Here is a 26,054-nt window from a genome sequence, read left to right on the forward strand (position 1 = left end):
AATGAAGTCAGTATTTCGCTGCACCTCTGAGATCTGATTTTTATGGAAATCAGTAATGCAGAGTATTTTATGAGACTAATAGATAAATATTGCCTTTCACAGATATTTGTTTTCCTCTGAACTGTTCAGCACAAGGATCAACAACCATCCCACTATGAATCACACTTTGTAGGGTTATCTGGCTGTGGGAGCTGCCACAGGTTTGTCACCTGGGAAGCTGTCAGTCAAAGTGGCAGAGTAAACCACCAGCTTTCTCTTTCCACTGTGTTTTGAAACTGCACTTAAATGTTTCTTCTTGTCTCACTGCCAAGCCAATGGTGAGATATTATGGGGAATTATAAAAGGGAGTTTTGTGCAGGAAATTCAGAGTTCGACTGTTCTCTAGTACAATTCCTTTCTATAAAGAAACTCTGAGGAAGCCTTCTCAGATTACTGCACCCTGACAAAACACGGCCGTCAGGAGACATCCTGTGTCGTGTTGTGGTTCTCAAATCAAAGGAGAAAGCGTCTGTGCTCAGATATTGCAGAAGGTGCCCTGCCAAGATGATTGATACCCTGCTGGTTTACAAAGAAAAGTTTTAGCAGTGAGATGCACTGAATAACACTGCCCCATGTGCTTCATGAGGCAAGGTCCTAGGGCTGGGGAAAGTTCTGGAGCATTTTCTCTCCAGTTATTGAAGGTCACTAATTTTCCCCCGTAAACAAAATTGTCAGACGTTTCCTAGCTTAGAGCCAGGCCATTACTTGCTGTACTGTTGGGGGACATGCTTTTCCTTCAGCTTGTCTGTAGTGTTACTAGATCAAAAACCTCCACAGGAAGAGATGGTCTCTCTTGACTGTATTTTTGTAGCGCCTGTCATGTGTTTCTTTGCCTCTCTCCTGGGAGGACGGATCACTTCACTTTAGAAGGAAAACATTGGAAAGGGAAGAAACCAGCACTAGTAGGAGTGAATGAAATGGTCTTACTTAATTTGACTTAGATACTTGATTGTGCATGGACTCACCTTCCTGTGCAATGTCTTCTGTCCTGTGGGGGAGCTGATAGCCAGGAGAGGAAGGACTCTCCTGAATAAGCTCCCAGGAGTTCAGACTGTGTTAGACATGCCCTCTTACCTCTGTTAGCATGGCTCCCTGGGGCTGGCACGTGTAACCCTGCTTGGGCAGGCCCCACATCCCACTTTCCAGGAGGCTGGGGCTGCCTTGGCACTCCTGACACTTCCACGAGAGCCCTTGGCTAACAAGAACCACATGGACCACACTCCTTGCCGCTTCCTGAGGGATTTCACCGTCTGTAACTGCCTCTCAGATGACTCAGGGGGTCTCAGAGTTTCCCCAGTGCTGACAACTCACTGCTCACAGGACCTCCTTTCTCATGGCATCCAAACACTTCTGTAGTGAACGTGATTAATTAGAAGGGCGAGGTGAGTGTCAAGGGCAGGGGTCAGTGTTTAAGAGTAGTTCAGTGTTTGAATTCGGGCAGATTATGGAAATAGAATGTGAAAGGTAACTGGAGATATTTTGCTCCCTGTTGAAATGGTAAAGAAAGGTCATACTTAGCCCCTTCCATGACCTGTTCTTTACAGAACGTGGGGCACTGCAGGCCCTTGGCTGCACTCACCCTGCAGTCATGGAGAGTCTTGGTTTTCAGTGGATGTTTCCAGCCTGCGCTGCAGGTCATGATGCAGATGCTGAGTGGGAATCTTCTTCATTAGCTTCATTTTCCTCTAATATTGTATATTCAGAGGTATCTGTGCAGCACCAGGCCATTGCCAATACTGCTGATTACTTCACTATTTAATTAGGATGAAAGACACAGAATGAGCAAGTGGATATTTTACACTTGGGAAAGAAATTGATTTATAGAACAATCAGACCGTTAGCTCCAGCCGGCTTTTCTTTAAAAACAAAAAAAGTATTCTTGTCACTTTGGGGTTGATTTAAATCGGGGGATTTGTAGAAAATTATTCTTCTCAGCCTGTGATTTCAGAGACCTAACAATGGGGCAGAAGTGGATCCTCTGTTGCATTCAGTACTGTACCTCAGGAGTCAGGAGCTCAAGCCTTCTACAAGCCTGGGCTTAGCAATGCCTCAGTGGGACCCCATTGAAAGGCCTTGCCTGGGCCATTCCTCAGTCACAGAGCTCTGCTCTTGCTACAGCAAGGATTTTCTGTCCTTTGGCCAGTGTAGAATCACCTGGGAATTAAAACCGGTCTAATCTATAGGCAGCTAGGACATGTGCCTAGGTGCTGCCCTTCCTCATGCCTTGTATAAATGCAAACATCACCCAAAAGGTGCAAATCAGTCTGAAAGGTCTGGATGGTGCTAACATTGTTACAGCCTTGCCCACACTCATGAGCTTTATTGGGCAGCTGTACATTTCAGCTGAAGCTGGGAGTTTTCCCTGAGGCATCCTGAAATAAATGTTGTATGAACTGAAGGTGTCTTGCCTCCCAGAGTAGATCTGCACCTGCTGTTCCCTGCTCCAGACTCAGCCCAGCATCACCCAGTCTGGCATCATCACACCCTGTTCTTGCCAGGCTGCCAACAGCCCATCTGCAAGGCCTTGCTGTCTGACACCAAATGTCTCCCAGTTCCTCTTCGTAGTGAAGCTGAACCAGAGGTTATGTTTATCCTGGTATGCTTGTGTTTGTCGAAGAAACTTCACTCTGGTGATATTTATAGTCTTAGTGCCTGTAGAGGGACCATAATAGAAACAAAAGGCTGCTTTCTGCCGTTCTCTCAGGCTGCTGCAGCACTTGTTGCCCCAGAGTTCCTGTGGGGAGCTGTAGGTTTGGCTGAGCTATAGCTGAGTTGCTTTCTCTTCCAATTTCTGTGGCTAGAAAGGGGCGTATTTCTGTGACCAGGATGGAGAAGTTGATACAAATGCTTGGCTGATGAACATTTGTCAGCCAAGAAAAATGAATTCTGACTTCCCTGTTAATGAAGGGTATATTTGTAGGGACTCTGATGCTAAACACAGAACCAGGAGAGAAAACAGCTGAATTCATTTTCCTGTTGCCACAAACCTCCTGTGATTCTTGGGAAGGGCAGCTGAACCGTGCCCTCCATATACAATGCTGTCCTCCCTAGCAGTAAAATAAGGAGAAAACTATAATTTCTGACTTTCTGGATGGCAAGCTGGGTGGTAGGGCACATTCACCTGACTGTAGTTGCCAGCTCTACTGAGCAGAGTAGCCCCCTCCTGTTAATCTCTTGTCCGGCTCCAGAGAACTGTCATGGAATTAACATGTCCTGCCCCAAGTCTGAGAACAGCAACCACATCCCTCAGCCAACAACTCCAAAAGGGCTTGACAGTTAAGTAATGACCTCTGCTGCCTGGCTTTTAGGAAATGAAGTGAAACTTAAATGGGAGTTCTGCAAAGTTTGATAGTCCTTCCACTCGGCTCCCGTTCATGGTGGGCGTTCAAGCTTCCAGCCTAATGGGGATTTGTGAGAAGGCACCAACTCAGAAAAAGTGTCAACAGCACCACAGGTCAGACAAGGACGTATGATTATGCACCTTTGAAAACACAGCCAGACTTCATATCTCAGCCCAGCATGCAGCAATCATTAGTCACCCTGCATAATCCCCTTGACCTATTTTTTTTTTTTCCTTTCACAGTGGTCACATTTGAAAATATTGTCCAGAGTTGGTTGGGCCCACACAAGGTTGTTAATTGGGAGCTGTCTAGCTAAGGGGTGACACAGAGGCAAAGTTCAGCAGAGTGTGCTCAGCACCCTGGTTGCAGTGCTGAGGGTTCCCAGGGAGGTGGTGGCTGGGAGGCCTTGTGTCACCAGTATGCACAGGGACTTCATTCCTCATGCTTTGAAGGGGCTGGTTCTGAAGTGCCTTCCTGCTTTGGTTTATCTGGAATTAAGGATTTGCCAGGAGCTGGCCCGGCAGGAGGGTTGGAATATGAGATGTGCTAATGGCATTTACTTAGAGGAGTGGGAAGACCCCAGCTGGAACAATGGACCAGCCAGGGAAAGCTGCCCACACACATCCATCCCAAAGAGCTGGGTGGGCATGGCCTTAGCCATTAGGGGATTTTAAAGGGGTTGCCATCCTTCTTGTTTCCCCCTAAGGCTGGTGCCGAAGCTGTGGGAAGCAGCACAGTTCCCAGTGCACTGGGGCTCACTATCATCTGACAACAGCTGCTTTCCCTTATCCTGCAGGGACAAGTGTGGGGTGGCCCTCCACGGGTGGAGACATGTGGAAATGATGTGCATGCTTGGTACAGAGGCTCGTAACTTCTGAGAGATTTATTCCACATACCATGTATCAGCTGAATTCCTCAAGGCTGGGGCCAGAGTTATGTAGATGAGGGAATTAGCATAAAAACTATTTACAATACTTATTCCATTATTATACTATCAAAGTGCTTCACAGGCTCTAATGAATCCCTGTTGCAGCTTGTCTGGGAGGTAGAAAATTGTTATTCATCCAAGTCTGAAGATAAATTGAGCTGTTCAGGGATAAGGCCCAGGTTAGTGGCAGAGTCAGATTGGTTTCCAGATAAGCCAGGTGCCTGCATACCACTGAGGTCACAAAGGATGTCCATCATCGAGTGGGAACAGGTAGCTGCGTATTAGCTGGTGCCCTCTCTGCTGGGCCAGCTTTTCTGTCTGAGCATCTATAACAGCAGTACTTCTGTGCATGTAGGTGGAATTTGATACTGAATTTCAAAGGCTAATAATTTTCCAGAGTGCTTTTCCTTGTTCCTCTGTCTGCAGAGCTTGCCCAAATGAAAGGCAGAGCAAAGCTCCCTTGTCTCAGCCAGGGAAAGGATCAAAGCTCTGCATGGTGCTGAAGGCACATGTCTGTCTTTACCTGCACTAGTTTATGAAGCTGCTGGTCTAGGGAGATTGGTAGGTGTCAAATCTACAAAACTGCACAAGGGTGGCATTATAAGTTTGCTGCACCCTTGTACAAAAGGCATGTTCAACTGATTAGGTCGGGCTGTGTTTTGCTAGAAGCAGCCAGTTTTGAAAATCTTGCTTTTCCCAATCCCATCAGCCTTCCTGCCTTTCCCTGGTGTCTCAGGAGCCACAGGTGCATGTGCTGTTTATCCTCCAGTCCCTACAGGCATTGACAAAATTTACAAGGCTGAAAAAAGTTTGCAGTGCTAAAATTCGGAGCTGATGGTCTTGAAGTGTGGCGCCTACTCTGCCAAAGAGAGGCAGTCAGAAATGCTTCTCTCCTGCAGTGAGGTTGCACACTTGATGTCAGGAGTGGTGCACTGATGGTGCAGGTGTCTTTGTGAAGCTGTTTCCTTGTCTGTTTCTGACCTAATGTGGCAGGACTGAGCTGTGACAGTCTGCCCTGCGTATTCCTCCTTCATTAAAGCCCTGGGTACTGAGCGCTACTGTCTGTGCTCTTGAGCTGTTCATTGAGGGATTTAGGGCAGAAGTGCTTTATGTTGCCATGGTCATCTTGTCAGGAGCAAGGAAAAAATGCAGTGTATTCCCTAGATCCAGGATAATCATATCTTGACAGCTTACTAATTAATCATCTCACTAATTAATCAGGTAATTCTTTCCCCTGTTGCTGTCTAATTACTGTTTAGTAGCCCAGACTTCAGTGTGCAAATAACTAATATTTTCAAGCAGGAGTTTCAAGGAGAGGACCACAGTGGGCCATGACTCCTGGTGTAACTCCTCCACCTTCTTTGAGTTACTCCTGGGATAAATTTGGTCGGTCAAATCTTTTAGTCTACTGAACCACAGAGCAGCCCTAATTATTGCCATATTGGCCACAAGGAAAGAGTGTGCCCAGCTCCAGTGCTCAGTGCAATGGGCTGAGCTGCTGTCCTGCAGCTGATAATGTGCTCAGAGTACATCCATATGTTGGCTCCCCAGGAGCTCTTCCTAACCTAGCAGATTAGAAGATAATGAGCTTGAGCCACACTTTGGGGATCAATATACAGGATGCTCTTAAAAGATGGCTTGTATATTAGAGTGTGCTGAATGTCTCCATGGTAGAGATTTACTTGTAAGCCAGGGAAGACAGCAAAGAGAAAAATTACAATTGCTTAACATGTATACCTTGAAATTGCTTTTCGCCTCTGCCTCCAGCTCATTCCCTTCTGGTTGAGTTGGGATTCCCAATGTTTGCAATGTGTCCTGACTGTGTGTGTGCATGCCTGAATCCAAATTCTATCCAGCCCAAAATTTAGACTCATTCAAAAATTGTAACCACACTTGGAAGAGCAGCAGAACCTTTACAACATTAATCTTTTGAGTTTCATAAAAATAGCCTTTTTTATGGGTTTCATTAAAGCAAGACAGACCGTCATCCATGGGACTGTACCAGTGTAAAAATGATTTCATACTTCAGCACTATTCCCATTTGTGAAAGAAATCAGGGAAAGCTGATACCAGGCAGTTTCCCACTTGCAGAGCTGCCTCTTGGGCTGGAAACATGATTTAGGTGTGTGTGATTTGGGTTATTGCTAGCTATATCCCATAAGATCTGTGTCAATGCTATAAAACTAATCCCTAACACATCAGTGTCCAGCTCGAACAGCGTATGTGCACTACCTTGATGTTGGCCGTGGACCCACTGATAATTTAATATCTCCCATTTTTTCCAAGCTTTGTGACCCTAACAAGGAGGTGACTTCATGCCTTGGTGTCACATTTATCCCAGACATATTGCAGCAATTTTCTCATGTTTTTTATTGCTCAGTTGTACGCAACTGCCTCTGTATTTGCTGCAGGATTATGCCTTCAGTGTCCAGATCATCAGACCTTTGCCCAAACCAACCTGAGAATGGCCTTGCAAACATTCTGAGGAGCTGGAGTGTGTTTGATTTTCCTTGGCTTGTTTGCTTTCCATTATCTGTCTTCATGGTGATAGAAACTACGCTTAACGTCAGGAGCGCTCTGGCTTTGCTGTGTGGAGCGCACAAAAGGAGGAATGATGTGCAGGCTCTGCTCCCAAAAGCTGCCTCCTGGAGCTTCTCCCCAGAGGAGCCAAGAGGAGGGAAATGTCCACCACGTAAATAGCCGGGGCTCTCCAAGAACATGTGCTGAAATAAAAGCGGCTAAAAATAGTCTCTAAGACTAAATGTGAATCATCTGGAGAGCAACTTGCAAAAATTTCTGCAGGAAAATCCTGAAAGTGGGAAGCCATGCTTTTGGAAGCAATCATGCAAACTGGAAGCCAGTAAAGTCTTCCTGTGAAAAACTGCAACTTCCAACATGTGCCTTGGGGAGAGCTCACACCCTGCCCCCTGGTCTGCCTTCCCCACTTATGCTGGGCCTTAGCCTCATTCTTACTGGTGCAGGCTTTGGTTGTCTCCCAAGGGATGGGATTTTTTTTTTTTTTTTAATTCAGATTTTGATCCTAAAGAATCGGAACTCCAGCAAGTAGAATCAGGCTTTGTTAAAACAGCCAGTCCACAGAATTTCTCTCTCCTCCAGGCAATTTGCAGGTGCCAGAAACATGGGAAGGTGGAAAAAGTTCTTTTAGTGAGTTTGGTTGCACCCCTTCCGCCAGTGCAAACGCTTATCCCCGGTGACTTCCCTCAGCCATCCATTTGTCCCTCTTTCCCAGCTGTAATCTGCTGCTGGGGCTTACCAGGGCTATTTCCAATGCAACGCGTTTAATCCGAAATTGAAAAGTCTTTGTGCGCGGAGGCCTCGGTGTCGTGTGGTGAATATCTGAGATGCAGAGAGGGATCAAGGTGCCTTCTTAGTTACCAGCAGTTAACACAACCCATTGTGGTTGATTTAATTGCCATTTATCCGTGTCTTTGCGCGCCCTGCTCGGAAGGAGTGCGAACTGGAAATAAGAGGGCGGATAAATAGCCGCGGTTTTGCCCTGGTGTGCTCTGACAGGCATTGAGGAGCAGCTGAAGCCTTTCTCCCGGACAATGCCGGGCCACAAAAGCCGCTCTAGGGCCGGCAGCCCCGGCCAGGCGGGAGTAGCTGATGGCAGAGGGAGCCCCGGGCTGGGGCCAGCGGTGCCGCGGCCGCCCTGCCGTGCCGGGAGCGGGCAGCCAGCCGGCGCAGGGCGCTGCGGAGCCCCGGGCACACGGGCACCGCACCCCGCTCCTCCAGCGGCGGCTCCCTCTTCCCTGCCTGTCTTGCAACTTCTCCTTTTGTGCTGGGATTTCTGGCTGAGGTGCTGGATGGTGCCAAATGCCATGGTGAGGCTGTTTTCTCTCGAAGTTGAAGTGTCCATAAAATGCTGGTGTTGACAACATTTTGGCTCAGGAAAAAGGATATTATGTGTGAATTTTCAGAGTTTCTCATTTTGATGTCTTTCAAGAGTAGAAGCTTCAGTTTTTCATTTTGATTTGATTTTTATTTGTTTACTCTTTAAGGACACTTCAGGAAACTGATTGGCACCAGTCTTTACAAAATTCATCTAGTGAGACCTTTCGCATTTTCCTTTAATTCTTTTCAGGAGTATCAAAATTTCTCTTTCAGAATCCCTATTTTCAGCCCGAGGCTTGTGAAAGACGGGGCAGCTACCCAGCAAAGCAATCTAGGAATATAATGGGAACGATATTTCATGAGAAATTGTTCTTTTCCATTCAGGAGAAGAATGACTAATGTGTAGTGCTTTTCTACTAGCTGTTAACAATGCATTTCGTTTTTCCTGACGTGTTTAGAAGAATGCGACAAGAGCCCCGAGGCATCTTCTAACAAAGAAACATATCACTTGGCGTTTTTACAGCGAGCTGAGGCTTTTCTGGGTTACACACGTCAAAGTGAAGTGGTGGGTGTAGCTTCCATTACCCACCAGAAAGGAAACAGAAGGAAACAGTCTGATAAAACCGTAGTTTTATTAAGCAAATATTCCTATGTAAGGTCAAGATATTGCTGCCTGGTGAATTTATTCCAGTCTTCAGGCCTGCTTTTTAAAAAGCTTCAAGTGTGAACAGATAAGGAGTTAATTTACCTTTTCAGAATTAGACCTTCTTAGACCTTCTGAAAAATTAATGGAAATTGTGACTAGGAGAGATACATTTTTAAACATGCTTGGTTTATTTAAGTGCAGTATTTGCCAGTCTTTGCCGTGCAGTGTGGAGCCCTTCCCTCTCAGTTCACATCCCAGGACATCCTAACTCTGCTGGAGGGCTGTCCACCCTCGGCCCTGTAGCCCTTGGCTCTGTGTTCCTAAATTTTATGGACATCAGGCCCAACTGTGCAGGGATTTGACCTAGAAACTGAGCCTTTCCTGCTTGAGAGTGATGTGCCTTCAGCATCTGTGTGTAAAGAGCTGAGCTGTCCCAGGTGCCTCATTCCCTGGGGTGTCCAGAACTAGTTCTGTTAACAGATGATCATCTTCCTGGCAGAACTATTCACGCTTAATCTCTTCTGGGCTGAGTGATGAAGCTGGTTAGAGGCAGAACACTCCACAGCTCAGTGCAAATGCAGTGCCAGGAGTGTTCTTCCGCAGTGGCAGAAGAGCAGTTTATTCTTCCAGAATGTGTCTGGGAGTACAGTGAAGTGTAAAAACTCAGATGCAAAACCAGGATTACCTTCCCGTGGTTCTTTCGTGACCTCATGGTCTCCTTTAGCTTCCAACTCTCCTATACAACCCTATTATTTGAAGTCAGGACCTGAGGTCCTGCTGGGAGGGGACATTTAACTGGTTTACTCCAGCCATACTACACGTGGTCTTGTACAAGGAGTTCATTGTAAGTTACTCACACACCCATAATGGTAACTGTAGGAGGAAAGAAGAGGACTAAAGTATGTCCTCCCTGAAAACTTAACTACTGGGAATGTTTGATCCTTCCCTCTTTGAGCAACACATATCAGCAAAATTCATCATTCATGAATTTCCATTGTTGCAGAAATCTGAATTTTAGAAGTTGGTCTAGTTTATGATTAAATTATAGAAAGTGGCAGGAAGTGTGTTTTCTATACCATTAAAAATTGGAAGATAATGAAAAATGTTGCCTACCCTAATTCAAGAAGTAATCTTCACGACTGTTTGTGAGCAATAGGGAAAAAACAAAAACATGTCAGATCAGCCATATGGTAGTTTTAAAATGCTTTGATTTAACTTCCATAATGTAAACATTCTTACTGCAGTCAGCTTACCTGTAGAAACACAGGTAAATGTTGAACAAGGAAGCTGGAGTGCGTTTAGGATCAGCTGTAGCACTGGCAAATGGGATTCTTAAATGTCTGTTCACTTCTTCTGGTTTTGCACAGGCTTCCATGAGCTCTGTGAACCTTTTCCTTCTTAACCACCACTAAGATATGGAAAAGCCATTAACACAATTAACACAATGAAGGGACAACAAATTTAAAAGTGTTTGAGCCCAAAATGACACCTGTAGTACTGATTTGAGAGGTCGTATTTTTCCAGATAGACAAGTTTGGCTTCTGCTGCACTTGAGAATTCTGTTTTCCTCTCATCTGCCTATTTCTTGCTCTCTGAAACTTAACACATCTTCTATTTTGGACTGTGATATATTTGAGAAAAACCTTGGCACAGTGAGAGCCGACTATCCAGGACCTGTTGCCATGATGAAAAGGTTTAAACGTGTGTTGCTGCAGGAGTTGATTTTATGAATTCCCTGTGTTTCCCTCAAGAATTGTTTACCTGCCGATCATGAAATTTTGGCATAGCAGATTCTTACAGTTGTTCAGAAATAACTGCCTCCAGTGCAGATTTCAGCATCAAACCTGGGAGCAGACTTCATTCCTGCCTTTGTTTCTGTCATCTCGGAGCAGCTCAAAGCAGGGGGTGAGGCAGAAAGTTTATTTATTTAAAAAAAACCCCCTAACATAGTTTTTAACGTCGGTTCCAATTCCAGATAGAAAATGTTTCATTAATAAGCAATATTTCAAACTGATGAGAGCACTTAATGGAAGTTCACCTGAATGAAAGGAAACGATGCTCTTTGCAGCCCTGTGTGGTGCCCGTGGCCGTGCTGAAAGGAGCGTTTGATTAGGAATGCCTTGGCCAGGGCGAGGTCTGGAAGCTTTGGAGTCTGCCCCGGGTGTCTTGGCAACGATACACAGTTGAGAGCCCACATCAGCGCACACACAGAGCGCGTCCCAGGTCTGGCTTCACTTCCCGCTTGTGCAAGGCAAGAGAGAAAACTTTGCTGCTGCCGGGACGGGCTTTAGAGACACTGCGGTTCCCGTAGAGACTTTCACAGTCACTCTCAGTAAGTACATTTTTTAAATTAAGGAATGTTTTCTTCCCTCCGAAGTCATCTTTGTTAAGCGCGCTGTAGTTCGGGGATGTAAACCAGGCTAAACCGCGCAGTTAAAACATACAAAAGCCTGCTTTCAATTAGTGCGAAGCTGCTTTATTAGCCATTAACGGAGTGCTGTGGGACCGAAGGAGCCGGGTCTTAGAAAACCTTCGAGGCTGGGCAAGCAGAGCCTGGCCCTTGCCCCTTTGTCCGCTTGTTCCTCTCAGGGCGGGCCGTGGCGTTCACTGCGTGTGCGGCGGTACCCACGGCAGAGCAGGGGCGGCCCCGTGGCTCTGCACATCTCCCCCGGCGCGGCTGATGCAACAGGAGCCCTGCAGTGCACAGGGAGCCGCGCCCGCTCCTGGGGCACCGAAGGCAGAGGCTGTGATGAGGCAGGCTTGAAGGGAAAAACCGAGCTGTTCCCTGTTTCCTAAGGTGTCTATTTTCTTAGGCAGAACTGGGATGTACTGCGAGGTTTTGTTCCCGCTGAGCTTTTCTGCGTTCTGAAGGGTTTGTGTTTGCTTTTAGCGGGGTAAGAAGTGATTGTGGAAAACCTGGAGCCTTATCGCGGGTCAAAGGAGAGGATGATTGTGGCGGTATGGCTGGTTTGGGATAGAGGTGTCTCCATCCATCTCTGGCCTCTGTCACAGCCGGAGTGTGGCCTCGGGGAGGGAGCTGATCTCCCTGAGCACTTGAAGTGAGCCCACACGGAGCCTTTCTCCCCGGCATGTGATGTGCCTGCGTGGGCTGCACCGGGGTGTGTGGGCACGACTGGCTGCTTCGGTGCTCATGGCAACCTCTCCCCACGCCTTGGATGCAAACAGCAGCCGCTGCAGGGATGTCTGCCCAGGCTTGAAGCGTCTCGGGGCAGAGGTGTGCACAGGCGGTGGAACATCCTGTGAAGAAGCACATGCCCATGAGGTACATGTCGGGGTAGAGCTGGGGGACTCACCGGCCCAGCAGAGCTGAGCTGGCCCAGCTCCCTGCAGCGGTACCTGTGTTCTCTAGGGAAAGGCCAGGGCAGTGAACAGCTCCTCGTGAGCAGTTCTGTCACAGCTCAGCTGCCCAAAGCTGCATCCTGAGAACACAGCTCCCATCCGTGCTGGGTGGTGACTCGGGCTGCTGCCGGGGAGCTGAGTGTGTCTGCTTGTCCTTCAGCCGGGGACAGGGCCCTGTGTGCCACCCAGCCTGAGACAGCAGCACTTCTCAGCAGCTCCTGGTGTGGGGATGAAGCAGATTAGTCACAGAGTAGAGTGAGTGAAGGATTCAGATCTGATCCTTTGGGAATAGTGAACACTGCAGTGAGAGGAAGGGGAGTCACGACTCAATGTATCGATGCTTTTTGATCAGGCAGTTGTACAAATGCTTTCTGTGCGAGAACTGTGAGTTTAAAGGAACTTAGTTCAAAGACTTCACTCATCTGATGCTCAGGCCAAATCCCTGTAGCTTTAGTTCCCTGTTGGGGTGAATGTGTAGTCCAAGTGAGGGCTGTCATACTTGACTGGCAGCCAGATGAGGCTGCTGCACCTCATCAGCTCTCCTTGGCCCAGAACCGCTCACAGCAGTGTCTGCGGGAAGCCAGCTGTGACAGAGCCAGGGACCTCTTGAGAGGTGACAAGGATTTGGCTGACCCTGCTCTTCTCCCCTTCCAGTATCACATGGGAGATACCAGAACCTTGCCTTTTAAATAAGCAGAGCTCACTGAAGTCAGCACTGGGACTCTGCACTTTAATTAATAGTCTGGCCTGTCGTTGTTTCAGAAAGAATCTGACAGCCCTGGTGAGTGAGAGGAGTGTCCTTTGGACAGAGGGTGGTTCGGGTGGTGTGTGGGGAGCTCCGTGGGTGTAGTCTGCTATTGATTAGGCGGTTTGGGTTTTCCTCCTGCCTTGGAAAAGGCCATGCACTCCACAGCAGTATCCCAGTGGATATTTCTGATGACTCCCCTGCAGCCTTGTGTGGAGGCCTCAAGGGTTTAGTGTAGCTTTGGCATTGCTGTTCCCGCGGAGAGCTGCTTAGTGTCACCCATGTAACCCTGTGCGTATGATCTGTGCTCTGCCAGGCTCGGAGGTGCCAGTCTGCCTGTGAGCTGTGCTTCTGCCATGGCTGATGGAGAATCGTCGTGGGAATGATGCAGAATAGATCACATCCTTATCGTGTTGTGGCCCAGTTCACTGTAATACTTGTTTCCTACAAGGCTGCTTAGGGATTCCTAACCCATTTCTTCCCCTTGGAGAAAAATGTGGTATTTTAGTAGCAGAAACCAGGATGGATGTTAGGTAATTCCAAATCTCAACATTCTGTGGTGTTTCCTGTCTGTTTCCCTCATTCATCTCAGTGTATAAAATGTGCTCCATGAGGAGACTTTCCATGAGCATGGAGCAAGTCTCCCTTTATCTGTGCCTCCCTCCTCCCTCACGGAGTGTTTGTGTGTGTTAAATAAAGCGTCAGGCTTGGTCAGCCCCAGCTTGGACTCATCTCCTCAGTATTAAGGACTCTCTGTCTCTCTCGCCTTAATCTTCCCCCTGCCTTCTTTCTGTTCCTTCCTCTGTTCTCCAGTAACAGTGCCTCTTAATTAGGTCATGGATTGTTTCATACTCAGAACCTTTCAGGAGGTTTTCCAGTAGCTGTGGGTTTTGTTACTCAAGGCGCTGGTTCTGCTTGCCCAGCTTTCCTGCTTTGTGCCTCTATTAACTGCTCCTAACACAGAAATATTTCTCATTCACATGGCTGCGGCAGTAATAGCCCTGTTAGTTCCATAGCAAGCTGCTACTGACTCCTCGGGGAACTCCCAAGGAAGCCTTTTACTCTGAGATAAATCTGCTTTTCTGCTTTCCCTACTGTTTTATTAATAAGGATATTTTCCTGAGAAGGAGATTCTCCCATAAAGCCGCCTGCAGCTTCAGTGGCTGCTCCTCCCTGGAGCCCAAACAATGCCTCCTGCTTGCTCGAGATGTTGGGATCCCCATCTGGGTAACAACACACACGTACATCGTGCTTTCAGGCCGAGCAGGGGTCAGCAGCGTGTCGAGACATACCTGGGAGCCTCTAGCTGATATGAAACAGACCTAATCCAAAGTGTGGTTGGCCCCAGATTTTGTTGTATCCAGATTCAAGGACTGGTTTACCACGAGGTGCTGTTTTTCCTCGCAAACAAAATTCAGTTAAGCCATGAGGAGTAATTCCAAAGGATGTGCTGGTCAGTATAATCAAGAGTGGCAGAATTGGATTTTTTCTGTCTGTAACCAAAATCTAGGAACCACTCAATACATCCAAACCAATCTGCAGCCAGAAGTCTGTGGCAGGATGAGCTGGGGAGTAGATGCAGCCCTTACAGTGGGTATTTGTAGCCAGTTGCTGCCTCCTTTCTCAAAATAAAATGCCATTTTTTTTCCTGTTCTCTAATCCTAGCTTTTGAAGCAGTTTAATACACGGTCCTAAATTATGGTTGTAAATTATGGTATCCCCAAATATTCTTAATGGCTGTATAAATACACAGAAAAAAAAAAAAAACCCAATCCAAACAGATGAAAGAAGGGCTGATAATTCAGAAGGACTGAAAAGATTCCTACTTTTCTTCAGAGTTAATTGAGAGCAAAGGCTGTTGCCCCTTTACTGTGCAAATTTCAATTAGCCTGACAGCAGAGCTGGTCACAGAAGGCTGAATCTGGCCTGTAACAATTGGTCAAGGAAAATCTTTCCTGTTTCAATCATTGAACCTTATTAAATCAATTTCATACAATGTTTTAGTCATTGCCTTTCATTCATGCCCAACTAAAGCTTTTTTATAGCTAGCAGTTACAGCAGAGTTTGCATGCTGGAAATAATAAGACTGGCTTTGCCTGGTCACATGCAGCCTAAGAGACTGTCCAGAAATTTTCATCCTGTTGTCTGCAGGATAAAAAGAGGGGCAGGAGGTGCTTCCAGCTCCTCCTGGAGGAGGAGGTACCAGTGCTTCCAGGTGAAATGGTGGTGTCCAAGTTTTTAGCCTGAGTGAATATTTCGCTCAGGATGTTTTGTAACGCTTTTCAAAGTGAAGGTCACATATGGCAGTGGAGGGACCACCTTGGCTGGCCTTTTTCCTGTGACATTTTTTTTTGACATTGCTTGCTAAATGTGGCTTAGCAAAAGAGTGGAGAGATGCTGAAAGATGGGAACTGGATGAGGGAGACAAGAGATCTACATGTAAAGTTAAGGAAGTGAGAATTGGAGAGCAGCTTTCAGGGCAGTTAGGATATCCCAGATCTGAGCCCCACTCCTGTCTCCAGAGATCTCCTGAGGTAGGTTATTCAGTAAACTTCCTGGACTAGTAGAAAACGTCTCTTTTGCAGTGCATTTCTGCTCAAATTTGCATCCAGAGTTTGTTGTGTCACCTCTGATTTCTTTTAAGATTCACTTCTCCTTCCTTAATCACCTCAAGCACTTAAACCCAGTGGGAATTTGGAGTAAATCAGGAGTTTTGAGCTCAGCCTCTCCTGCTGTCTGAAGCTGAAATAAGCCAACCTCAAGAGCTCCTTGAGATACCCTTTTTTGAGCAGGGTGTCCTGTCAGGTGTACGTGGAAATTAGTGCCATGATAATTTTAGGTTTTTTTCTTCCTCTCCCTGTCCCATCACACAAGAAATCAGGGATGCAGGCTGACCTCCTAGAGGAAAAGGCATGCTGCCAGGGAAGTAGATCTCAGGTCTTTATAGAAGGAAGTGTCGCATTAGCAGCTGATTAAACCCGTCTGGCAGAGCCTAAAGCACAAAGCTTTGAGCCAGAAGCAATAATCCAATAACTGTCTTGAGAGGAGCCTGTGTAGCCTTTGAGGTGCTCCCAGGTGAGTCCCTGCGGTGTCTGCAGCCTCAAAGGACAACCCCCCGGGTCTTGTGCATTCCTCTGAGTCCGGGGTGGAGAAAGGCAGTTGCTGTTTGCAGGAGGGACTGAGGGGTGCGTTGGTCACACAGCTCAGGGCGTGCTCAGGTGACTGAAAGGCTGATGGCTCCGGCTGGAGTATCTTTAGCTCCAGCCACGCAGGCAGCCTGAGTAGGCGAGCAAACTGCAGCTGGGGAGTGAATTGGTGCTCACATCTCAACACAGGAGATGGGGCGCCAGGCTCCCGTGGAGGCTGTGGCTCTTCTCAGCCTCTCTCCTAGGTGCCTGTGCCCACCGTTTGTGGTGCTGTGGTGTGGGCTCCTGGAGGAGCTGTGTCACATCCCTGTGAATGCCTTGAATATCCTGAGGTTTTGGAGTGTCATTAAATGTCTGTGCGCAGGCAGCTGAAGGCAATCTTCAGTCATGCTGGACACCAGATAGGAGTGACTGATGATGCTGGCCCATCCCTGGGCTGTCAGTGCGGCCGCTGCCTGCCTGGGGCTGAGCCACCAGGAGGGAAACAGGGAGCAGACACTTTCCATCAGGGATAACTGACAGCAGGGGCCCTGTGCAGACACTGCAATTATTTCCTTCATTTTCCTTTTTCCTAATTGTAAGATGTGTGATTGCCATAGGGGGGACCACCTACTGTTATACTGTGATTTGAGAAAGCCTTTGAACTTTTTTCTCTTGAGCTTTGGTCAGCCAGATGTAAACCAGAAGCAATTAAAACATGGGAGAAGATCTGGAAGATGGATATGGAAGTCTGGTCAAAGCCAGCTCTGCAAAGGGGATGGAAGAGAAGGAGGGCAGGTTTGCCTCTGGGGTGAAGAGCACTTTTCCCCCAAGACTTGCATGAAGCTTTAAATCACTCCTGCAGTGTCCATGGTGTTTCCAGGCAGAGCAGTTGTGTCTGCAGGACAGGTACAAATGCAAACTCTCCTGGCAGAGCTGCCACTCAGCCATGCATCTGAAGCATTTACTTCGTGTCAGTTCCTACTTCCAAGTGCATGAAAGCGCCAAAATGCAGCATTTATTCTCTGTGAGCTTGGAAGATAGAAATTATTCCTGACAGGGAGGGGCTAGCAGCGTTGGGGAGGTTGTAGGTGCAGAGCAGTCTGGTAGGACACACTTCCAGTCCCCCTTTAAGCTTGATGGATGAAGGGCACCAGAAGTTTCCAGCTTGTCTTCTGGCCTTGGAAAGCCTTGGCCTGCCTGGAGGCGCTCATGTGATCAACGCTGTCACCAGGCAGGGCACAACAGCACCTATCAGGGACATTAAAGCTACAGGGATGTTCATGCAGTGTGGCTGGGACCCAACACCAGTGAGTGTAACTGAATGAGGGGGTTGAGGGCTAATGCCAAATGTGTCTTTATCGAAATAAAGGTTTGCTCCTGATGTCAGTAGCTTTTAGAGCAGGCTTGAGCAAAAGTGCTGGTGCTCCCTGGGTCATTGTGGGCTGCCTTTATCTGGTGGCCAGCTTCTTTTAGCATTGTTGGATGTCAAAAAACCACATTGCTTTTCCCAGGAGCAGCAGCTGGAATATTGATTTCAGCTGGGGAGCTCTGTGATGGACTTCATTCAGGGCTTGGGGAGACTTGCACTTTTGATACTAATAGTGATTTAATGATAAAATGGCAGCATGGCTTGGGAAGGAGAGGCAATCGATCCAGTGAGGCAGCCTTACAAATAGCTCTCCTGTGTGCTGGGGAGCCAGAGCACCCCTGTCGCTCCAGGTCGCTGCCCAGGGCTCAGTCATTTCTCTGAGCACCAGTGAACAAAAGCACAGATGTAGAAGGAAATGCATCCTCTCTGCCACAGCAGAAAATTAATCGTGAAATACTCTCACCCCAGCCTTGCCCATTGCTCAGGGAGGAGGGAAGGAGTGGGGCCGTATATTTGAGGAAATTGTTTCCAGGATGAGGGTAATTGTAGTCCTGTGCAGCATCCATCCTAGCAGGGTTCTGAGTCCTGGGGGTGGCATTGCAACAATGGAGAAAGAAGCATCCAAGTCCTGACTTTATCACTTTACTTATCTGAGCTTGAAGAAGTCACTTGAGAGTAGTTTTAGGGCTGCAGACCACCTAGGCTGAATTCCTGCTGTTCAGCAAAGCCTGTGTTTCTTTGAGCTTTCATCACACGAATATGCAACAGAAGCAGTTAAAGGGTGGGAAGTAGGTGTCTGACCACCTTTAAAGGCACAGCCTCTCTCTGTCAGGTTTCTTTGCAGTGAAATGGCAGCAGCCGCTCTTTCTTTTCATGCAGGTGTTAGGAAATTACCCTGATGGTATGCAAGCTGCGTTGCCCTGGAACTTTCTTCCTTGTTCCGTGGCTGCTCTGTAGCACCCGACAGCACCTCCAAAAGGCTGAGTGAGAAAAGCTTCTCCTGGGCGATTTTGGGAAATGAGTGGAGCTGTTTGTTCACGGAAACAGCAGCACTGCAGGTGAGCAGCACTGTGCCACCTGTGCAGGCTCCCCCTGAAATAACCCCAGGATTCCTCATGTCCTTCCTGGTGTTCTCTATCTAAAAATTATCCTCTATTGAAATAAATCCGTGCTATGTAGAAATCATTGCAATGATCCCAGAAGAAATCACAGACTCGAGACGTGAATTTCTGACTGCTTCCAGTTAAACGCACACAATGGGTCCATTCGACGTCAGCTGGCATTTGTCAAACTTATCACAGTTTATCTTTAGTACAGTGTACTTTGGGGAGCCATTAAGACTCTGTGTGTCACCCAGGGAAAAGGCCACAGGAATCAGATTCAAAATATTTGCATTGCTTGCAGCCAGGGTTCACAGCATGGCAAGGGTGGTTCAGGGTGCTGGGATTTTGGAGGTGTTGGTGTAGCTGTGCCCCAGGTGCTGAGCTGGGAATCAAAGACGCTGTAAGGGCAGAAGGTGACTGGGACCCTGTACATGTGCTGCTGAGGACAGATGGCTCACAGCCACCCCTTCCCTCCTCACTGCTGCCCAGTGTATACTCTGAAAAATAACAACCAAAGAATTGACTTTTTGAAAGACATTTGCATCTGTGATGTTTCTAGTACGGAGCGTGGTCCTCCTACTTAACTGTATCATGAGTTAATCCATTCATTTCAGCAGCAAAGCCTGATGCTGAGTTGATTTACACTGGATAATGCCAGGTTAACTGAGCTACAGGCACTGAGTAATCCCAGTTATAAGAACATTTGTGAGTGCTGGGAGAGAAATAAGACCAGGTGGAAGCACAGACACACCTGGCAGGCAGTCAGAGCAGTGTGAGTGTTTGCAGACCTGACTGTGAAACAGGAAGGTGAGGCTGGAAAGAGCTCATGACTCTGTGCCTGCCTATTCAGGGTCACAGGTGGGCTTAGTGTCAAAGAGGAAAGTTTGACAAAAAGTGCTGATCGTGTGCCTGCATATTCAGGCTACTGTCCCAGTACAGACTAAAAATACATTGCATTTGTCATTGTGAACATTCGCACTTATTAATAGGCAATATTAAAAAAGCTCTCCAAGTCCATCTGTTAAAGTGTCTGGCTCAGGCAATGTATGTTCAGGGTAAGTTTTTGAAAATTCCTGCCTTGGGAAAGATTTTTTGCTGACTTTAAAACGTTAGCAGCATTTTTCTGAAATTTGTTTAAGAAGTTTTACTTACTGAGGTTTATAAATCATGATAAAATTCTCACTGTAACATCACTGTATTGAGCAGTGGCTGAGGAATATTGTGATCAGAGCTGGGTACGAGTGATCTGGCCTTACACTGGCATGATCAGGACTCCAGCCACCCCTTATCAGTACATCAAGGACTTGGATAAAATCGAGAGATCATGTACCAGGTGAATGATTAATAATGGTGGTTTTGGATAGCCACTTAAGATGGGATAGCACATGGACACAAGATTTATGTGCTGGGAAATCTGTAAGAAGAAAGGCCCTTACGTTTTCCAGTCTGATGACAGACATCACCATTGTGGGATATAAATCTAGAAAATACAAACAATTACCTCCATGTGAGTGCTGGCTAAGGTGAGGAATTGAAGGGGCTGAACAACTCCACACTGAGCCAGCCTCACGGTGTGACAGAGCCAAAGGGAATCTCTTCATGTCACCCCTCCGGTCCCTTGCAGTGCAGGGACAGGACACCTCCTGCTTTGGCCTGGAGGAGCCTGTTGTGGTGCTAAAGCTGCCTCCCTTGTGTTGTTCCAGGCAGCAAGTGCATTTGAGGGTGAGAATCCCTTATCAGTGGTTCCCATGCTGGTGACTGGTTTGTCCTGGTGACTGACAGCTGTGATAATGAGGTTATTGTGAGGAGGCAATCAGTGCACAGAAATGTTTTTATGTCTTATGGTCTGGGATCTTGGGGGTTTTGTGCCCTGAGAGGCTCTGTCTCTAGCTGGCTGGGCCAGAGCAAAGGGCAGAACACGAAATGACTGTACAAGAAAAACCCCTATTGGCTTTCTCATCTGCATTAGGGGGTAGTTTGTCAAAGTCATTGTAGGGCTGTTTGCTGTAGTATCAAGACAGCGTTTTCTAAGCGTTTTTCTGTGCCTTTAAAGTGAAAATAGCTGGGGAGCAAGGCAAGTCCATTAGTCCCTATGAACAACTGGTGGTTCACAGATGCTCCATTTCTAGGTAAATCCCCTCTGCTGCTCACTCTCTCAATGCTCACTGAACTCTGTTGACTTAACTCCAGGTTTTTACACAGCTGGCTTATCTCTGCACAGTGCTGTGCCCCTGGGAGCCTCAAATCTGGGTCTTGGCTTAGACCAGAACAAAATACTGAGGGATCTGGCTGGGCAAGGGTGGCGTGGAGGAAGAGGCTGTAATTCTGGTTGCAAGGTTTGATTAAAAATTTACCTTTTCTCTTTTATTCTCTGTTTTTGTCTCACTGGAGTTGTGGAAGCTTTTTCCAAAGCACCACTTTCACCATACAAAAAACCGTGTTTCCTTTCTCTCTCTCCACTGCACTTCGGCTTATTATATATCTGTGAGTTGCAAAAAGGAGCCTCAAACCAGCAGAGCCTACAGCAGCTCCTGTCTCTCAGGGACAAGATTAAAATCCACCAAAACAAGATGTCATGGAAAGCATTGAGTTGTCATTCTCTGGTGCCAGAGGAAATTGACTTGCTGTCTCTTGCTGCTGCAGTCCTGAGCCAGTGGAAGTACCTGGCTTGCTGGATTTCAATAGGAATGGAGATGGGTGATGAATAGGAGCCACGAATCACAAAGGTAAAGGAATGTGCTAGGGATGGCCCAGGTTGAATACTGGATGATTCTGATGTCTGTACTGAGTGGTTAAGACTAGAATTCATGTTCCAGGTGATAAGACTGTCCCTATGTAGCTTTTAAATTAAAATTTGTATGTTTCTTACTGAGATTGGACTTCCCTTTGTCATATCCAACCATGCCTCTGAAATGTTTTGTGGGCAATACTTATGGGAAGTAGTGGGGGTTTTCCATCTGTATGTTAGTATTTTAGTGGTTGTTACTTTTTAACCATAGCCAAGAATAAGAATTCTGTTTCTGGCTAGAATTGGTGATTGAGCCCGTTCCTGACATTCTGCATGATCCAAGATCCTAAATCCAAAAGTAATCCTGAACCAGGCACGTATAGATATTCTGCAGCTGCATCTTAGACTGAAATGATTTTATGAGCGTTACTTACTGAAACAGGTTTAGCCTGACAATCCAGCTCCCTGCTCACAACTGTGACAGCGTCTCTCTGTCAGAGGGAACTGGAAACATCTGGTTCCTCGTTTGGTGAAGCAAAGAGCCAAAAGTGAAAGATAAGGGACGCAGCAGCTGAATGCCCCAACGTCACTGAAGTGCAGAGCCACAGGACCCAGAGCAGTTCATGTCTCCCTTGTCCCCATGGGGACCCCGGGGCCGCAGGGGCTGGGGTCGGTCACCACACGGCCACAGGTGACAGGGAGCTCAGCTGGCAGGGGGGGCCCTGCAGGAGTCACTGCTGGCACTGGGGAGGTCACAGGTCACTGTGAGACACCAGAGCTACACCGTGACCTGGTGGAAATGGCCAAACACAGCAAGTAGTTCAGCTCCTGCGCTTTGCAACCTTTCATGCCTCCGGCAAACAGCTCTCCACTTAGCCTGGATGGAGGGACCGCAGCTGTCAGTGTCAGGGGCTAAGCCAAGGCCACCCCCTGCCCATGGGTGTTCCTTCCCTGGTGACAGCCGGTTCCTGTCCTGGTGGCACTGGGGTAGATGGCCGGCTGTTTCAGGAGTCCCATTACTAGCTGTGTGCTACGTGAAGATGGTGCTGGATTGATAAGACAGAAAAGGTTAATGGTCTCAGATGCAATTTTCCGAACAAATGAAACTTTGATCTGCCATGTAATTTAGATTATCTAAATCCTGCGCAGTCTGGGGCCTGAGATGTATCGGGATTCTCAACTAAAAAGTATTTCCTGTGGCACAGTTTGGTGTCTTTCAGGGATAACAAATGAAAAAGGCTTTCTTTTGACTTCCATGTCCCTCTTCTCCCCAGGTTTTGTTGTCTTTCCTAACCTCATTCATCTGCTAAAAAACAGGGCTGGAGACAGGAGCTTGTATTGGGCAGACCTGAGAGCCCCTCTGAGTCCTTCTGTGGAAGAGATCATGAGGTGAAGCAGAAACTAATGTCTGTGTTGCATTAAAAGTCAACATTTTGACACAGAAGTTTTCTTTTGAAATAGAAAACTGTCCATTTGAGGGCAGAAGAGGAAGGATCAAACATGCTGCAAGCCGTGATGTATCATCATATGGTGCATGGTCAAGTTATCCGTCTAAACACGGTCCTGGTTTGCAAACCTCCATAAGCACAGATGTGCTTTGGGCACAGTGGGCTCATTGTCCCAAGAAAAATTGAAGGGAGCTCTTGAGTGATGTCTTATTAAAGAGATGTTGCTGCTAAAAGCAAATTCTCCCAGAGAGTAAGTGCAGATTGTTTCTGTTATTGATTGCCACGGTCTCTGCTTCATTGAGACCACATGGCCCACTTTGTTTTTGTAGCTGTCTTTTATTAAAACTGACAAAGAGGTATCAGCGTTTGAAAAGATGAGTCTTGAGAGTCCCCTGGGCGGCATTTTCATGCTGTAAAGTGATACTGGCACATTTGATCCACAGATGCTTTTAACACAGTGATAAAACAAAAGCTTTCCTTCCCAGGGTGGTCTTCTACACTACAAAACTTTCTGGTTTTTCCATGCTCAACGGGCCAAGAAGTGGAGAGAACCTGCAATTCTTCCTACCTTAAACTGTGTTCTCAGAATCTGGTCCTGTGTCCTAAACTGCTGAGGACATCCCTATGTGTTTAGTTTTTTAAGGTATACTTTGCTGCTTCATTAAAGGCTCATAATGCATTTTACATCCACGTGGGTTATCTGTGCTGGTTTTCAGTGTTCCTGAGACCGGTGATGAGAAAGTTTTCATCCTTCTTCCTGGTAACCAACATTTACAGTCCCTAATCCTCTCCTGTTCTTGTACCTGACTTTCTAAGAAGCCAATCAGAGTTTTATTTGAACACACAAACCTGAAGTTGGTTTGTTTTTATTTTTTTGGCATTATATTTGAAGGTATCTAAAAAAAAATTTTAGATCTGAGACATTTCATACTAGAACCTATCATGAGTGGAAATGTTTGACCTCAATCTGTCTGTGCAGCAGCTCCTGATCTGTAAAATGGGAATACCATCTTCTCTCATTTTGAAGAGACTTTATGAAGATAAATTAATCGTTGCAGAGCACTCAGATGTCAGAGTGATGAACACCACAGAAAAGCTTGGGGGGAAATAAATAGTTCTGTCTGCGGATCTGGCTGTTAGTAGTAGCCATAAATAAGACATGAAGCTGCACTTTGATCAAGAGACTAAAGCAGATATTGAGTAGTTGCTGATAAACCAAGCACCAGCCAGCCAGAGTCCTGAACACATCCAGACTAGTGGGAAGTAGTGTGTAATTGTGTGATTAAAGAGATGTGTTAATGCAAACGAGCAATAGGACCAAAGTGAAGTTGCACCCATGAGCTCAGTGCAGGTTTGTCCTTGCTTTTGGATGTTCTGTTCTGCAGCCTTGCCGTGTGCCATGAGAGAAATACTAGCCCCTGGTGAGCATGAATTATTCTCATCCTGGCTAACTGATTCTTTTTCTTTTCCTTTTCCTTCCCTCTGCTAACGAGTTGTTACACAGAGAAAGGACTAAAAGCTTAAAAACGTGTCGTGAAAACATGCTCAGAGCTGAAACCACCAAAAAGTTCTTCTGGCAGCAGCCTGTCTTCTACAGACCAGGCAAAGCATAATCCAGCAGATTCGTGTGTCAGAACCCCCTGCTCCATCTGCAGCTCCAGGCTCACCTGAGCCCTGGCCAGTTGCTTGCTTGGCTAGAAAAAAATGCACTGAGGCCTCCTATCCCTACAGTCACAGAGGAGACAGCTGAGTAAATGTGATTCCATCTTTCTGGTGCAATATGGAGCCGCTTGGCTCCCCTCTGGTTTAAGCTCTGAGGTGGCTGAGGGATGCTCACACCTTCCTTTCTATGCCCTTGTCAGCAAAGAGATTGTGTCCGTGCCCTCAGTCTGCACAGTCCTCCCAGCCCATTTCTAGGCAGAGGCTATGTATTTTTCACTTGAATTTGCTCATGTAGGCTGTTCTGGTTTATTTTTTTATTACTGGGTATTTTGACAGAGGTTAAATAGAGTAGATTTTGAGTCTGGCATGTTTTGGTAATGCTTTTGACAAAGGTGCTTTAATCATGGATTCAAGGCTACGATTGTGAGATGCCTTCAGAGCTTAACATGAAAAACCTAATGGTACACTTGCAGTGATGAACAAAATATAAAGTGCTTTTCAGAGGGGGCTGGCATCCTGTGCCATTACCTGGCCTTTGCTCTCGCAGCTCTTGACTACTTGGCCTTCATGAGGGGTTTTGGAGAAAAACACAGAAATCCCTCCAAACGCCTCATTAAGCAGCCAAAGTATAACCTGCTGACGGCAGAGAGGTTACAAGTAGCTCATCTCTGGAGAGAGCAGTGTGTGAGTCCCCTGACATGTCTTCACGCTGTAATTGCATGTCACAGAGCCGGGTCCAGCTTCACTGCAGGCCCCAGGAATCGATGCTGATGGCCCTCAGCCAGCCCGTCCTGCCTTGGCTGCTCTCCTCTTGCACGGAGCCCTTCTCCGGCGAGCCCTGCGCTTGGCCGGGGCTGTTTGATGTGCCTGGCTGCTCGCCTTCTTCCTGGGGACAGCACACAAGCAAGCTCTCTGCTCTCAAGGTCATGGGGAGAGCAGACCCCCGTGGTGTAGAGTCTAAATTGCTGCTTCCTTAGTTACTAAAATAAGCCTCTCTGCAGGCACTTGAGGTTTTGTTTTTTTTGGGAGTGGGAGCAAGGGTTGAGCTGTGCCTGCTGCACCCAGAACAGTGTTCCCCTGCAGCTGTAGTTTGGAGCTGACCTCCTCACCCTGTTCAGGGATGAAGGGTTGGGGAGGGCAGGGAGGAAGCTGTAGAAAGTTCTGGAAAGGCTCTGCCAGCTGTAAATGTAGCCTGTTTCTGCCCCCTCTGCAGCCTTCAGCTCCCCTGCTCTACACTTGTCCTGTGTTCATCCTATCTCAGCCTCCTCCTGACTGCCCCTTAAACCATGGGAACGAGTTGTAGTTGGGAGCAAGTTCAATCTGTCCTCTTTTCCCTACCTCAAAGTGTCTTTGCCTGTTCTGATTGCAAGGTCTTTGGGGCAGGGACTGTACGCTCCCTGTGTTTTGGCAGAAACTGCCTTAATTAGGGATCGTTCTTGGTTTGTTCTGTCATAATAAAAGGGATTCATAATAATACTGCAGTAACTCGCGCCAGTCTTACTTCATTTCCTTCAAAGGAAGCACTCAAAAATAAGATGAGAGTGGATGAGATGAAGATCAGACCAGCTGTAATTACAAGTCTGCGATATCTCATTTTGGAGCAGAGCAGTTACACGCAGTAGTAACTTGGCCGGCTCTTATTGTAGGGGAAAAACCCACACAAAAGGTATTTTTACATAAGTCTCTGTAAAATAGCCACCAA

The 26,054-nt window shown here is 47.0% G+C and overlaps 1 protein-coding gene across 2 annotated transcripts in view; it reads left to right on the forward strand.

Annotated features, from left to right (window-relative positions):
• RAB11FIP4 (RAB11 family interacting protein 4) overlaps positions 1 to 26,054 on the forward strand; it is a 117,970-nt gene that overhangs the window by 56,442 nt on the left and 35,474 nt on the right. The window contains exon 1 of one of the 2 annotated variants that reach the window (XM_066200847.1): positions 11,125 to 11,141. The exons of the other annotated variant lie outside the window; for it this stretch is intronic. The gene's annotated coding sequence lies outside the window, so the exon portion shown is untranslated. Of the gene's footprint in view, positions 1 to 11,124; positions 11,142 to 26,054 lie in introns of those variants that run through there. 2 annotated transcript variants of the gene reach the window in all.

This window comes from Chamaea fasciata, unplaced genomic scaffold (genome assembly GCF_029207755.1).
Source record: "Chamaea fasciata isolate MVZ Bird 193981 ecotype frontalis unplaced genomic scaffold, bChaFas1.0.hap1 SCAF_19, whole genome shotgun sequence".
NCBI classification, from domain to species: domain Eukaryota; kingdom Metazoa; phylum Chordata; class Aves; order Passeriformes; family Sylviidae; genus Chamaea; species Chamaea fasciata.